Below are 16,876 nucleotides of genomic sequence, written 5' to 3' on the forward strand. Positions count from 1 at the left end.
GCAATAGTGACAATCACCAACCTTTGGAACACCACCTTTAGGCTTTAAAGCCTTGGTCGGATCAGGTTTCGGATTAGCATTCGATTTAGATCACATCTTCCTTTTGCCTTTCCATTTACCCTTTTCTTTGGCCTTCCCGTTATTCACCATCAACATGGGAGCAGGGGATGTCTTCTGAACGTTGGTCTCGGCAGTTTTCAACATAGCCAACAGTTCGGTGGGGTTCTTATCTATCTCATTTGTAATGTCTGGGAAATCTACGTCTGTATTATATCATATTTATAATAAATTATGTGTGTTAAAGTGTCATTTATGTGTAAGTATCTGTCAAAACCCTAGTTGTTACGTGTTACGTGCATTCTGTGTCATTCCGGTATTTTTAAGATACTTTTCAGATATTTTATTTTGCATTTATCGCTTTCATTTCAAACATTTTACGACCCGAACCATTTTTTTAAAGCAAGTATTTCAAATAAAATAATGGGCCTTATTTTTCATCAAACGGCTTTTATCATCACATTATTCTGAACATCTAGGCATTTTATAAACTTTCTCGTTTTGTTAAAAATGACTTTTCCGGGCCCCATTGGGTGTTAATAACCCCACAAAAATCACATTTTTATTTTTATAAAATTATAGGACTTTCATTTATATTATTTCTTTGTATTTTTGCATTATTCACAATTTTTGGGAAATTTTGGCATATATATTGTATATATAAAATATTTATAAATTAAAATTTAATACTCAAAAATTATAAAATTAGGGGCCTATTAATTTTAAAAAGTGTAGAATTAGGGCCTTAATTTTATTTAGGAGTATTAATTGTACTACTATAAATAGCCTAATATTTATTTAATTATTATTAATTATTAACTAAAAATCAGAAATTAATTGATTTTCTCTGCAAACCGGGTCGGGAAGAACCAAGTCGGGTCGAGGAATTAAACTGTGATTTTGATCTGATTTCTTCACCAAATCAAGCAGTTCAAGTACTCAAATCGAAGGTTTTGATCTGTTCTTTCAGTTTTTGATATCAATTTCATGTTTTAATGCATCGTTTTTTATTTTCGATTTCTAGGGTTTATGTTCGAATTAGGCCTTTTTGATTTCAAGGTTATTTTTATGTTTTGATGATTGATATAGTTTTGTTAGATGATTTACAGTCGATTCATGGTATTTAATTGATCAAACGATACTCAGATAGCAAAGTACGATTTCTAGGGTTTATACCGAATTTTCAAATCACAACTCGATGATTTCTGTGAATATTTGGTTCTTGTGATGTTAGGGGTTAGTTTGTATGTGTTCTTAGCTATGATTTGCACTATAGAACGTTGAGTTTGGTTTACAGAATCAAAAGTTAGGATTTTGGCCAGAGAAATTGTTGCAAGGATGTTTTAGTCGAGTTTGGCCTGAAACAGATTGGGGAAGTGATTTGGAATGAATTGAACTTAAAAACCGTATCAAACGAAGCTGTTTTGGGCATGAATCAAGGTTGCCGGAATCCTGGCCGGTCGCCGGATTCTGGGCAATTTCCGGCTAGTTCATCCCCAACCCGGGATGTTCTTGGTGACCCGGTTGCAACCCGGTTTGCAACCCGGGTTTGATCTGTTTCTGTCAGGATTTGATTTCTGACAAATGTTTCTGGGAATTAATTTTATTTTTATTTTATTTTAATTTTAAAATCAGTTTATTTATTTTATAAATTAATAAATTAATTATTTAATTAATTGATTTATATTATAAATAATTCTGAATTATTTTCTAAAAATCAGATTGAATTATTTTCTCAATTATTTATTATTTATTTATTAGTTATCTATAATTTATTATTTATTTAAAAATGATTAATTATTTTGATAATGAATCAAATAATTTTCAATAAATCATAATAAATTCATTTTAATTCCAAAAAATTATAGAAAAATCATTTCTAATTCTGATTTTTCTTAACTATTTATTTAAAAATTATTTTAGGGTTTTAAAAATTAGTAATAATTAATTATATTGAATAATAAATTGAATTATCAGTGTTTAATTGATAATAATTAGACCGTTAGTCCGATTCGAGCGAAATGAAAGCCCTTTGTCTCAGAAAAAACGAATTATTTCCATTAAAAATAATATTAAAGCCTAATTTCTTCTAGAAATTAGTTGACCTTGTTACTTATTTGATTGTCAGTCTAAATGCTTGCCGAGATGAGTCCGAAAAATTCCAGAAAAAATGGGAAACGAGTCAGATAACAATTATTTGAGCGATCAGCGAGTCGATTTTGATTCTAAAAATTATTTTAACTATAAAAATGACTATGTGCTTATGTGCTTATGTGTATTATGTGGTTAATCGAGTCTTACCTGTTAATAAATAATACACGAGTCAGTCATAAGCGCATGGGTAGATGTTAGGAATGGTGTGAAGTCGATTCAAGATGCAATTGAAGTACGAAATGACTAAATCAGTCTATTTCTCTAACAGAAGCTAAGCCAGCAAGGCAGGTTGAGTCGGTAATAGACGAAGGTGACGCAGTTGCAGTAAGTCACGCAGAAGGCAAGTTTTTCCCCTATTCTAATTTCAGAATAGTGACATTTCTTCAGATGCTTATCACGTTTGCACTCTTTTGATTATTGTACATAATCACTGATACACACTTACTATTCCTTTATTCATATTTCATTTCGATTCTTGATTTCTCAGTTTCCTTGAATTCTTGATCTATAATTCATTGGTTACACATTGATATTGATATATTCTGGTGATTAGAATATATCAAAGCGTACTGATTATTCTGGTTGCTAATCGATGGACTGGATAATGATATTTTGGGGATTGAGTGTGTTTTAATCCTGAGGACCGGGATATGACTGGTGCTTCGATATGGGCCGTAGTGCCTGGGTACCCGACTGGATCTATATATGGAGATATAGATCTGCATTATATTCTGACTGATCAGCAGAATATAGATGCAAACTTGTGTCCAGTTTAGTTTATTTGTACTCGCCAGTAATGGCCTTCTTTCTATTTTCGTGGGGTTATATCTTTGCAGATATACCCGGGATTGCAGTTTCGTTTAAATTGCTTTAACACTATTTATATTTTGTGGACTTATTGAGCAATTTTTGACTCACCCTTTTTGTTGTTATTCACCTTATTGTTTTCAGTTAAGAAGGAATATGAAACCCATCAGGACTCGAGTGGTAAAGAAGCGGGTCAAGCCTCGGGATCCTCTCATACCCAAGGTGTTGATCCCAATCCAGGAAGAAAGTTTTGAGTTTCCCGAGCAGGTGGAGTGTAGATAGTTAGTGTGTGTGTTTGAATAATAGATGAACTTAGTTTTAAAATTGAATAGACAATGGTTTGTAATAAAAAGAGTTTATGAGATTTTGAATTTTGGTTTGTAAAAAAGTAGTTAGAGGTTCTTGTTTTCATACCTCAACCTAAAAAGATCATGGTTAGTGTTAAAGGGGTTTAGTTTCATTTCTTTATTAATTGTTAATCAGATTGTACAGGTTTGGTGATTAGCTAGTAACCCCCAGACTTATACCCCGGGTCTGGAGGGCGTTACAGGTTTGACATCAGAGCTGTAGGTTTGGTCCCTGAAAATAAGAACATTAGGGTTAAATTAAGATAGGGATATCACATAGGATAGGAATAGTCAAATAGGAAGAGTGGTGCTAGGATTTAGGTCAGATTAGAATAGGAAAGTATAAATCTTAGGATTGATCAGTGACCTTTTTTCTTTCTTTGGTATATTATTAGATGGCGTCTTCAGGATATTCGGCTTCTTCGGAGAGGACAGTCACCGGGCCAGCAACACTAGTTATACCTCCAGTATCTAAATACATGTTTATTCCTCTACCACCTCCACCACCATTGCCACAGGAGCCAGTGCCACCAGTACAGGGGATAGCCCAGGACCCTATAGAGATGTTCGATCCATTTGAGTTCTTTGAGCCGATGGTTCCTTTACCAGTTGAGCATCAGTTTATACCGGGGATTGAGCCAGAGTTACCACCACCCCCCGTGTTACCTCCTATACCAGTGCATGCCCCAGAGCCGGACATAGTTCAGATGAATCCAGTCGAGGGGATAGGAGAGCATAATATGGATTTACAGTGGGGATTACCACAGCAAGGTGCAGGTATATCGAGGGTTCCGTCACAGGAGTCAGTGGGTCAGGTTGTACAACCGTATATGGTACCATACCATGAGTACAGGGTTATGAGGGATGATGTGGAGTATTGGAGAGCACAATGCCGAGAGATTATGCATTTGTTTGACCAGAGGGACAGAGGACCGTTAGCGGCCCTACAGCCGGATTACTTTATGAGACAGAGATTACAGTCGGTTTTGATGAGTGCCACTTGGGAGCTCGATGATTTAACCCATGAAGGACCATCTTCTTTCGCAGAGTTCTACAGGATATTCCGCTTGGTACAGACTTTGGTCCAGGCACTTAGGGAGGAGCCGAGGTGTATTCCGCCTGGGTTTTGAGACAGTGACTTCGGAGTGGAGATGTATATAGATGCAGCTTAATGATAAGTGGCATTTTATACCACTTAGAACGTCTTATAATAGCTTAAATTGGTGTCTTGAAATCAAGTATTTTGTGTATTTGATGCATTTTTCTAGTGTTTGTGCATTTCAGGGTATTAGTCGCATTTCAGGGGAGAATTCATCAAAAATAAGCCTTGGCATGTGTTCAGCATTACAAGTGGGAAGAGAGGAGCAGATTACAGCGAAGAAATGGAGCAAATAGACAAAAATTCCAGAAAGGGTCTGAGCGCCCGCTCAGCTATGCTGAGCGGCCGCACAGGAAGCTGAACGCCCGCTCAGCTATGCTGAGCAGCCGCGCAGGGTCGAGAATTCAAAATATTTATTTTAGACTCCTCTTTCTGTTTGGCTTCCAACTTTTGTTTAATCTGAGTTTTATGGGACTCCTATATAAATAGATTTCAGAGACGTTTCACGTGTGTTGGATCGTTGTATTGATCGAGGAGCGAAGGAGATAAGGAAGAAGACCATTTTAGCACACCGCAATGAAGAGGAAGCATATTTTCTTGTGATTTTTTATTTCGTTGTAACGTTGGATGCTAGTTTTCTTTACCTTGAACCTATTACTCTTGTGACGTACTCTTGTTTAATATAATTGGTTTAGTTATTATTCTTTTGTGTTTATTTATCATGTTTTCATATGAACCCATGATGACGATGAGTGCTAACATGGGCTAACCGTGATCATGGGGTCGTAACAGATTTACTATGGAATTCTTTAGTTAGTTGTTTAATACCTTAGTGTGTGATGATTGTATGATATCTAGTATTGGTTGTGCGTATTCGTCGCGAACATATAAGATAGGGTGTTAATCTCTTGTGAAGTGACGGTGGATCTCGAGATTTAGATATTGCCATGCTAGCATAGGCTCATGTACGATGTTGCATGATTAGTGGGTAACTCTAACCGTTTTATTCGCCCTGTGTAATCAAAAGGAATAACTTGTTCTTAAATCATTATGTTGTCAATTTCTGTAGACATATAGGGACTCAACATAATTGATTCATATTCAACTTCTATCTTAATTATGGATGTTTGGTAGAATGGTATTAGTACAATGAAAGTTGGCTTTTATCAGTTTCGTGTTATTTGATTAATATCATCACTGTTGCATGCTAAGGGTAATAACAATGACTATTGAAGAAAGTAGTAATGAAGTTGTGATCTCATGAGTGTTTTAGTATTGTTAATTCAAAGTGTTAATTAAGTGGTTAATTTTAGTAGTTAATTGTAGTTAATAATTAGTTACTCAAATCTAAGTGTTATTGTCTTAATATTGAGAAGTAATCATACATTGGTGAGTGAGTTTAATTGAACATAATTAGTCTGAGTCTCTGTGGGAACGAACTAGAAAGTATTCTATATTACTTGTGAACGCGTATACTTGCGTGTATTATTAGCGCGTGTTTTCGCCCTAACAAGTTTTTGGCGCCGCTGCCGGGGACTCGGCGTATTTGTTTAGTTTATGTACTTACCATCATTGGTCGTTAGGACTCAGTGATTAAGACGTCTTACTTTTTGTTTTCGGTTGTGTTTCAAGTACTTTAGCGAGCGTTTATGCAAACTCATTCTCGTACTGTTAGGGCGAAATCACGCACTAATATTCACGCAAGTATACGCGTTCGCAAGTAATATAGAATACTTTCTAGTTCGTTCCCTCATAGACTCAAACTAATTTATTGTCTAATTTAACTCACTCACTAATGTATGACTACTTCTCAATGTTAAGATAATAACACTTAAAATTGTTGATTAAATATTAACTATAATTAACTACTTAATTAACCACTTAACTAACACTTCAATTTATCAATAATAAAACACTCATGAGATCACAACTTCATTATTACTTCCTTCTATAGCCATTGTTATTACCTTTAGCATGTGACAGTGATGATATTAATCGAATAACACGAAACTGATAAAAGCCAACTTTCATTGTACTAATACCATTCTACCAAGCATCCACAATTAAGATAGAAGTTGAATAGTCATCAATTATGTTGAGTTCCTATATGTCTACAGAAATTGACAACACAATGATTTAAGCACAAGTTATTCCTTTTTGATTACATAGGGCAAATAAAACTGTTAGAGTTACCCACTAATCATGCACAATGTACATGAACCTATGCTAGCATGGCAAGTTCTAAATCTCAAGATCCACCGTCGCTTCACAAGAGATTAACACCCTATCTTATATGTTCGCGAAACACATAAGACGAATACGCACAACCAATACTAGATATCATGCAATCATCACATACTAAAGTATTAAACAATTAACTAAAGAATTCCATAATAAATCCGTTGCAACCCCATGATCACGATTAGCCCATAATAGAACTTATCGCCATCATGGGTTCATATGAAATCATGATAACAAACTCAAGAAAATAATAACTAAACTAATTATATTAAAACAGAGTACGTCACAAGAGTAAATAAGTCAAAGCAAGAAAACTAGCATCCAACGTTACAACGACACAAGAATCACAAGAATATATGTTTCCTCTTCGTTGCTGTGTGCTAAATCGGTCTTCTTCCTTATCTCCTTCGCTTCTTGCAAAACACAATCTAAAACATAATCTCCTCTTTTTTATCTCTCTGAAAATGTCTCAAATCTACTTATATAATAGTCCCATAAAACTCAGATTACATAGAAGTTGGAAGCCAAACAGAAGTAGAAGTCTAAAATAATATATCTTTTTCCCCGACCCTGCGCGGCCGCTCAGCATTTCTGCGCGGGCGCGCAAGGCTGCTGCGCGGCCGCTCAGCATTGCTGCGCGGGCGCGCAGGACCCTACTGGAAAATTTCCAGGTTTGCTCCGTTTCTTCGCCGTAATCTGCCCGTTCTTTTCCTCTCGCAATGGTGAACACATGCCAAGGCTTATTCTTGATGATTCCTTCTCCGAAATGCAACTAATACCCTGAAATACATAAACACTAGAAAAACGCATCAAATACACAAAATACTTGATTTCAAGACACCAATTTAAGCCATTTTAAGACGTTCTAAGTGGTATAAAATGCCACTTATCACACCCCAAAACTTAAATCGATGCTTGTCCTCAAGCGTCACAGACTCAAAAACAAATAAAAATATGCATGAATGCAATCTATATGAAAATGCAACGATCCCCCTTACTACAATTAACCAACCAAATTGTCACGTCTCAACGAATGCAGTTAGACACTAAAGATCAATAAACTCATGCGAACGGACATACCGCCAGAAACGTGGTGTGTGCAAATGCTTAACAGATATGCTTTGGAACTAGACCAATTACTATGACTAGACTATCCTCAAGGCAATCCTACGATTATACAAAGAATAAAAATTCTAGGCACAAAGTGATATACAACACTACAAGAACTCTGGAGCTTACTACGGAATCGTGCTTTTTATTTACAACTCAAATGCTTATTTGACCGTGCAATGAGTGAGGTCCACAAAAGACTTATACAATGGTATCCATGTAACGAGTGTTAGGTTAGCGGATCCCAGACTCTAAAAGCCTTAGGTCACTAGGCACAAAGTCCCCTAAGAACTTAATAACTCGAATACCAAAGAGCCCACTCTTGATCAATTATGCAATTTTTTTTTTATAAGTCTGAGCAAGTGCGTTTCGCTCCATCTTGCTCAACCCTAGACTACTCGCATAACATGCGAGCCGGCTACTAGCCATTTGACGCTTAGCCACAACTAGCAACAAATTCCATTTTTACTCCATTTTTTTTCTTTTTCATGCCTTTACCACTAAGAACCTATTATCAAATTCTAAGCATAATAAATAGATTATCCTTGAAAATAATCAGATCATAACAACAATCTAGCCCTTAAGCATTCTCTAAGACTTAGTGAAAATACAAGTGCTTCTAGCATGCATATCAACCTACACAACTTAATAACACTTTAATGCTATCACTACACTCGCATCAATATCACAATTCAGTCGATAAATCATTGCAAAAGGGATCATGGTATATGCATGAGCTATATGATATGACAAACAAATAAAGCTATATATATATAAAAAAACTATATGGCAAAAATTATGCAACTATATGAACTAACTATCATGAATATGCAGCTATATGACACACACAAAATATTCCTTAACTACCACCCCCAAACTTAAAATCTTCACTGTCCCCGGTGAAGGTAGTAGAAAGGAACACAGGGTATACCTACTCGGAGTCATCATCATCATCACCCTCAGTGGGTGGAGTATCAGGCGGCGGGTATGCAGAGTCCTCACCAAAAACTGGCCACTGGATATCAGCTCCAAGGCCTCGAAAAGCAGTCCCTAACGCAAGGGTGAGCTCCTGAGCAAACCTGCTCTGCATCTCATACATGGCATCCATCCGCCGTGAAAGCCTCCTATACTGGGCATCACCCATCCCAGCACCCTCCTGAGCTCTCGAAGAACTAGCCTCACCACGCCCTGGCCTGGCCATAGTAGCACCTCGTGCTGGACGCCCTCCTGGAAGACGATAACCCAGCCCATGCTCCTCAGGCTCACCACCGATCCACTCCTGCATCCCATTCAGAGTGCCAGAATCTATCGGAGCTGCTGGCAACTGCAACTGCTCATGAGCCGGCCAGTTCACTCCTACTGCTCGGCATAACTTTGTAACCGTGGATGCATAAAGGATGTTCATATGCTTTGCTCCCCTCAAAAACTTCAGAATTCCTTGGTAGATAAACTCACCAAGGTCCACATAGTATTCCTCATTTAGAATTCCCCACAACAACTGTGCAATCTCAACTGTGACCTCGTGTGCATGTGAAGAAGGCAAAATATTAGCACATATAAATGCATTCCATGCACGGGCATACCTGTTCATGGCGATCGCCGGAAAGTGACGATACTCATTATTGGCTGGACTGCGGTTCCAAACTGTGCCCGGTCGACAGAGAGTCGCACAAATCAAATCCAAGTCAAAGTCCTCAGCAGTCTTTTCATTCCAGTTCTCCTCCTCGGGCTTCCTCTCTCGCTGTCCAATCACACGGCGAATCGCCGCAGGATGATAATCAACCGTCAGCCCACGAACTACAGAAAACCCATTCTTTTCAGCCTTCGCGTTCGCGTAGAACTCGCGAACAACACTCATCGGTACTGCTTCGGGTGACTCACAAAAAGCTATCCACCCCTTCTCTGCAATCATGGGCAACAACTCACCATCCCTCCCTGATGGTAAAAACCCCCTCTCCTTCAGAATCGGCTTCCCCAACAGCCTAGTGTACTCCTCCTCCGCGGCTCTGTCAGTTAACCGAGGCCTTGCAGCAGTACCCCTTGATGAATCAGCAGTAGGAACTGTGCTGCTGCTGTCAATAGTGCGTGCTCTCTTGGGTGCCATTGATTTGTGAATTAAAGTGTGTAAGCACTGATTTTTTGATGTTTATGAGAGGGTTTAAGTGTAGGAAGTTGTGGGAGATATGTAGGATAGGTGTATGTATATATAGGGTGTGGAGTAGGTTAAAGTAGATTAGGAGTGGGGTTGAGGGATAAAATCATGGGGTAATGGGAAAAGAATTCGTGGGTTTATGGGCTGTAATAGGTTTTTGTGTTTTTGTTTTTTTTTTTTTTTTCTGAACTGTAAAAAAATTTCTGGAACTCGACCCCTGCGCGGCCGCTCAGCATTTCTGCGCGGGCGTGCAGCAAGCTGCGCGGCCGCTCAGCATAGCTGCGCGGGCGCGCAGAGGGTCTCTGGAAAAAAAAATTTTCAGCCCCTGTTTTCTGATTTTTTTGTGTTTTTGGATAGGTTATTAACTTCTAAGGGTTCCTGTAACAACAATTCATGGGTTGCCTCCCACGCAGCGCTTCTTTTTCGTCATTAGCTTGACGTTCCGTACCGTTCTCACGTAGTCAACAATATGGCACTAACCACCTCTCGGTTTGCCATGTCCCCATAGTAGTGCTTCAATCGCTGACCGTTAACCTTGAATGCTTGGTCCGAATCATTCTCAAAAATTTCCACCGCTCCGTGTGGAAACACAGTTTTGACAATAAAAGGTCCAGACCACCTTGATTTCAACTTCCCAGGAAAAAGTCGGAGCCGAGAGTTGAATAACAGAACTTGTTGTCCTGGCACAAATAACTTAGGATGTAGCTTCCTATCGTGCCACCTCTTCACTTTTTCCTTATACATTTTGTTATTCTCGTACGCTTGAAGTCGAAATTCATCAAGTTCATTAAGCTGAAGCATTCTTTTCTTACCAGCTGCATCTAAATCCAGGTTCAATTTCTTCAATACCCAATAGGCCTTATGCTCAAGCTCCGCCGGTAGATGACATCCCTTACCGTACACCAACTGAAACGGTGACATCCCAAGTGGAGTTTTGTATGCTGTTCTGTAAGCCCAAACAGCTTCATCGAGCTTTAAAGACCAATCCTTCCTTGACGGACAAACAACCTTCTCTAGAATGCGCTTTATCTCTCTGTTAGACACTTCCGCTTGACCATTTGTTTGCGGATGATAGGCATTAGCTACTCGATGATTCACATTATAACGCTGCATTATAGAAGTGAACTTACGGTTGCAAAAATGCGATCCTTCATCACTTATGATTACCCGAGGTGTTCCAAACCTTGTGAAAATTTGCTTATGAAGAAAATTTAGCACTGCCTTTGCATCATTTGTCGGTAAAGCTTTAACTTCGACCCATTTTGAGACATAATCGACTGCCAGCAAGATGTACTGATTATTGCAAGACGAGATAAAAGGCCCCATGAAATCGATTCCCCATACATCAAAGACCTCGACTTCAAGCATCATATTTAATGGCATCTCATCCTTCCTTGACAAATTTCCCACTCTTTGGAAACGATCACACCTTAAAACAAACTGATGAGCATCCTTGAACAAAGTAGGCCAGAAAAAACGTGCTTGCAGAATACGAGCTGCCGTCTTCTCACCTCCATAGTGTCCACCATAAACCGTGGAATGGCAGTCTCGTAATATCCCCTCCGTCTCACAGAACGGGATACATCTCCTGATGATCTGGTCAGCTCCCTGTCTAAACAAATATGGTTCATCCAATATATACCACTTCACCTCATGCAGAAACTTCTTCTTTTGTGCGGATGTCAAATTAGGAGGCATTATATTGCTGACAAGATAGTTTACAATATCTGCAAACCATGGTTCTTCCTCCTGAATTGCAAACAACTGCTCATCCGGAAAAGATTCATTGATTAACGTCCTATCTTGTGAAGTAGAATCGGGATTCTCCAACCTAGAGAGATGGTCAGCTACTTGATTCTCGGTACCTTTTCTATCTTTGATCTCTAACTCAAATTCCTGAAGTAAAAGCACCCAACGAATGAGTCTCGGCTTCGAATCCTTCTTAGAAACCAGATAGCGAATAGCTGCATGATCAGTGAATACTGTTACTTTCGTACCAAGCAGATAAGATCGAAATTTCTCAAAGCCAAAGACTATAGCCAAAAGCTCCTTCTCAGTAGTGGTGTAGTTCAATTGGGCCCCATTTAAAGTCTTACTCGCATAGTAGACCACATGGAAGAGATTTTTCTTGCGCTGTCCCAGAACTGTACCTATCGCATAGTCACTCGCATCACACATCATCTCAAACGGTTCTGTCCAATCTGGTGCTGTAATAACTGGTGCCGTGATCAAACTCTCCTTGAGAGTCTCGAATGCTGCCAAACATTCATCATCAAATTTGAAAGGCACATCTTTCTCAAGTAAATTGCACAACGGCTTAGATATCTTTGAAAAGTCCTTGATGAATCGCCGATAAAAACCCGCATGACCGAGAAAACTACGGATTCCTTTCACCGAATTAGGTGGGGGAAGATTTTCAATGACTCTCACCTTGGCCTTGTCCACCTCCAGACCTTTGCTAGAGACCTTATGCCCAAGGATAATGCCTTCACGCACCATAAAATGACATTTCTCCCAATTAAGCACCAAATTAGTTTCCACGCATCTTTTGAGTACGGCGCGCAGATTATTCAAATATTCATCATATGAGTGTCCAAAGACGGAGAAGTCATCCATGAACACTTCGACGTTATTTCCAATCATGTCAGAGAATATAGCCATCATACATCTCTGAAAGGTGGTCGGGGCGCCACATAACCCAAACGAAACTCTTCGAAAAGCAAATGTGCCAAATGGACAAGTGAAGGTAGTATTTTCCTGATCCTCTGGTGCAATACAAATCTGATTATACCCGGAATACCCATCCAGAAGACAAAAATACTCATGTCCCGCCAATCTGTCAAGCATTTGATCAATGAATGGGAGAGGGAAGTGATCCTTCCTTGTGGCTTTGTTCAATTTTCTATAATTCATGCATACTCTCCATCCTGTAACTGTTCGAGTAGGGATGAGCTCATTCTTTTCATTTGCGACCACAGTGATACCTCATTTCTTAGGTACACATTGCACGGGGCTCACCCACGAGCTGTCAGAAATAGGATAAATGATGCCTACATCTAGCCATTTCAGAATTTCTTTCTTCACCACCTCCTTCATGATCGGGTTCAGTCTTCGCTGCTGTTCCACAGTTGGCTTACTACCTTCCTCTAACAGAATTTTATGCATACAATATGAAGGACTTATCCCCTTGATGTCTGCTATGGTCCATCCTATAGCCGATTTGAATTCTCTCAAAATCCTTAAGAGCTTGTCTTCCTCACTACCTGAAAGGTCAGCTGAAATAATAACAGGTAACGTAGATGAATCACCTAAAAAGGCATACCTCAAGTGTTCAGGTAATGGTTTAAGCTCCAAGGTAGGTGCTTCCTCTATTGATGGTTTGAGCTTCCCTTCAGCATTCTTAAGGTCAGAAGTACCAAGAGATTCAAATGGTATATCGAGCTTTCGCTTCCATGGAGAAGCGTTCAGATATTGTAATTGCTCGTTGCTATCTTCATCATCGCTGTCAAAATCCCCCACTAAGGCCTTTTCCAATGCATCAGACATTAGCATGTGATCGAGTTCTGAAGTAACTGCGGAATCAATCACATCCACTTTTAAACACTCCTCATCTTCTATAGGGAATTTCATTGCCTTGAATACGTTGAAGGTCACATCCTGATCTTGGACCCGCATAGTCAGTTCCCCTTTTTGCACATCTATCAAGGTATGGCCAGTAGCCAAGAAAGGCCTCCCCAAGATTATGGGAATCTTCTTATCTTCCTCAAAATCCAGAATAACAAAATCTGCAGGAAAGAAGAGCTTATCCACCTTGACAAGCACATCCTCAACTATGCCCCTTGGGTAAGTAATGGAACGGTCCGCCAATTGTAGCGACATGTATGTGGGTTTTGGATCAGGCAGATCCAGCTTTTTAAAGATCGACAATGGCATCAGATTAATGCTTGCTCCCAAATCACAAAGGCACTTGTCAAAAGTTAGATTGCCAATGGTGCAAGGAATGGTGAAGCTTCCTGGATCTTTCAGTTTTGGTGGTAACTTTTGTTGCAGAACCGCGCTGCATTCTTCCGTGAGAGCAACGGTTTCAAGGTCATCCAGTTTCACCTTCCTTGAAAAAATAGTCTTCATAAACTTCGCATAACTAGGCATTTGTTCCAGAGCCTCAGCGAAAGGTATATTGATGTGAAGTTTCTTGAACACCTCCAGAAACTTCCCGAACTGTCTATCCAGCTTTTGTTACTGCAATCTCTTAGGAAAAGGTGGTGGAGGATAGAGCTGTTTTTCCCCTGTATTAGCCTCAGGCAGAGTGTGTTCAACAGTAGTCTTCCTTGGTTCCGCCGCTTTCTCCCTTTGCTTAGATTCTTCATCTCTAACTTCAGCTTCGACTTCTTTTGCCTTTTCAGCATCAGCTACTTTTCCAGACCTTAAGGTAATAGCCTTAACTTGCTCTTTAGCTTCCTTCCTGCCTGGTACTTCCGTGTCACTGGGAAGAGTGTCAGGTTGACGATTGAGCACTGCATTGGCTAATTGACCGATTTGATTTTCCAAGGTCTTGATAGAAACCGCCTGACTCTTGCACAACAGCTTAAGTTCCTCAAAATCAGCATTAGTAGGTGCAGCTGCACTTCCCTGTTGAGGATATGATTGCCTTGTAGCATACTGCTGTGGTTGCTGGAATCCAGGTGGGTTAAACTGTTTACTTACTCCTTGCTGATATGGTGGCTGAATAGCATTCTGATTATTCCCCCAGCTGAAATTTGGATGATTTCTGTTGTTAGGATGATAGGTCGCTGGCACAGGCTGCTGTTGTCGCTGATAATTATTCACATACTGAACAGATTCATTGACAAGAGAACACTGATCTGTAGCATGAGAACCTGCACAAAGCTCACAAACCATAGCTATTTGATTAACTCCATACGTAGCCAGAGAATCAACCTTCATTGATAGCGCTTGGAGCTGGGCTGCAATAGCGGTGGCTGCATCAACTTCCAGAATACCTGCTACCTTGCCTGACGTCATCCTCTGAGTTGGGTTTTGATGCTCATTTGCAGCCATCGTCTCGATAAGATTATACGCCTCAGTATAGCTTTTAGCCCATAAGGCGCCTCCAGCTGCTGCATCGAGCATGGGCCGAGATTGGGCCCCCAAACCATTATAAAAACCAGTGATTACCATCCAATCCGGCATTCCATGATGTGGACATTTTCTCAATATTTCCTTGTAGCGTTCCCAAGCCTCACACATAGATTCTGTAGGTTGCTGCGCAAATTGAGTAAGAGCACTCCTCATAGCAGCAGTCTTTGCCATTGGATAAAACTTCACCAGAAACTTTTGCGCAAGATCTTGCCACGTAGTGATGGACCCAGCTGGTTCAGAATGTAACCAGTCTTTAGCCTTATCCCTCAGTGAGAATGGGAAAAGCCTCAACTTGATAGCCTCATCAGTCACGCCATTATACTTAAAAGTGCTGCAGATCTCGACAAAATTCCTTATGTGCATGTTGGGGTCTTCAGTTGCCGCTCCTCCAAAAGAAACAGAATTCTGCACCATCTGAATAGTGCCCGGCTTGATCTCAAAGGTGTTAGCTTGAATAGCCGGATGAAGGATGCTTGACTGAATGTCATCAATTTTAGGCCGAGAAAAATCCATAAGAGCTGGATCAGCTTGAACAATACGATCTCCCATGTTTTCTGGTTCTTTCTGCTCAGTTCCTGAATCCGAATCCTCAAAATCTAACTTCTCCGGAGTATCAATAACTTCGTTTTTTCCTTCAGCTGTATCTAAGGTCCTCTTGCGAGCACGAGAACGAGTTTGCATAAACGGTTGCTAAAGTACCTGAAACACAACCGAAAAGAGTAATTAACTACTACGTCCTAATCACTGAGTCCTAATGACCAATGATGGTAAGTACATAAACTAAACAAATACGCCGAGTCCCCGGCAGCGGCGCCAAAAACTTGTTAGGGCGAAATCACGCACTAATATTCACGCAAGTATACGCGTTCGCAAGTAATATAGAATACTTTCTAGTTCGTTCCCTCAGAGACTCAGACTAATTTATTATCTAATTTAACTCACTCACCAATGTATGACTACTTCTCAATGTTAAGATAATAACACTTAAAATTGTTGATTAAATATTAACTATAATTAACTACTTAATTAACCACTTAACTAACACTTCAATTTATCAATAATAAAACACTCATGAGATCACAACTTCATTATTACTTCCTTCTATAGCCATTGTTATTACCTTTAGCATGTGACAGTGATGATATTAATCGAATAACACGAAACTGATAAAAGCCAACTTTCATTGTACTAATACCATTCTACCAAGCATCCACAATTAAGATAGAAGTTGAATAGTCATCAATTATGTTGAGTTCCTATATGTCTACAGAAATTGACAACACAACGGTTTAAGCACAAGTTATTCCTTTTTGATTACATAGGGCAAATAAAACTGTTAGAGTTACCCACTAATCATGCACAATGTACATGAACCTATGCTAGCATGGCAAGTTCTAAATCTCAAGATCCACCGTCACTTCACAAGAGATTAACACCCTATCTTATATGTTCGCGACGCACATAAGACGAATACGCACAACCAATACTAGATATCATGCAATCATCACATACTAAAGTATTAAACAATTAACTAAAGAATTCCATAATAAATCCGTTGCAACCCCATGATCACGATTAGCCCATAATAGAACTTATCGCCATCATGGGTTCATATGAAATCATGATAACAAACTCAAGAAAATAATAACTAAACTAATTATATTAAAACAGAGTACGTCACAAGAGTAAATAAGTCAAAGCAAGAAAACTAGCATCCAACGTTACAACGACACAAGAATCACAAGAATATATGTTTCCTCTTCGTTGCTG

At 39.3% G+C, this 16,876-nt stretch overlaps 1 non-coding gene across 1 annotated transcript; it reads left to right on the forward strand.

Moving 5' to 3' along the window:
* The first annotated feature begins 15,155 nt into the window (after window positions 1-15,155).
* Window positions 15,156-15,262, forward strand: LOC141694885 (small nucleolar RNA R71). Its single transcript, XR_012564164.1, has one exon. It is a non-coding gene; the product is annotated as a small nucleolar RNA R71 (small nucleolar RNA).
* The last annotated feature ends 1,614 nt before the right edge of the window (window positions 15,263-16,876 follow it).

This window comes from Apium graveolens, chromosome 10, assembly GCF_009905375.1.
Source record: "Apium graveolens cultivar Ventura chromosome 10, ASM990537v1, whole genome shotgun sequence".
NCBI classification, from domain to species: domain Eukaryota; kingdom Viridiplantae; phylum Streptophyta; class Magnoliopsida; order Apiales; family Apiaceae; genus Apium; species Apium graveolens.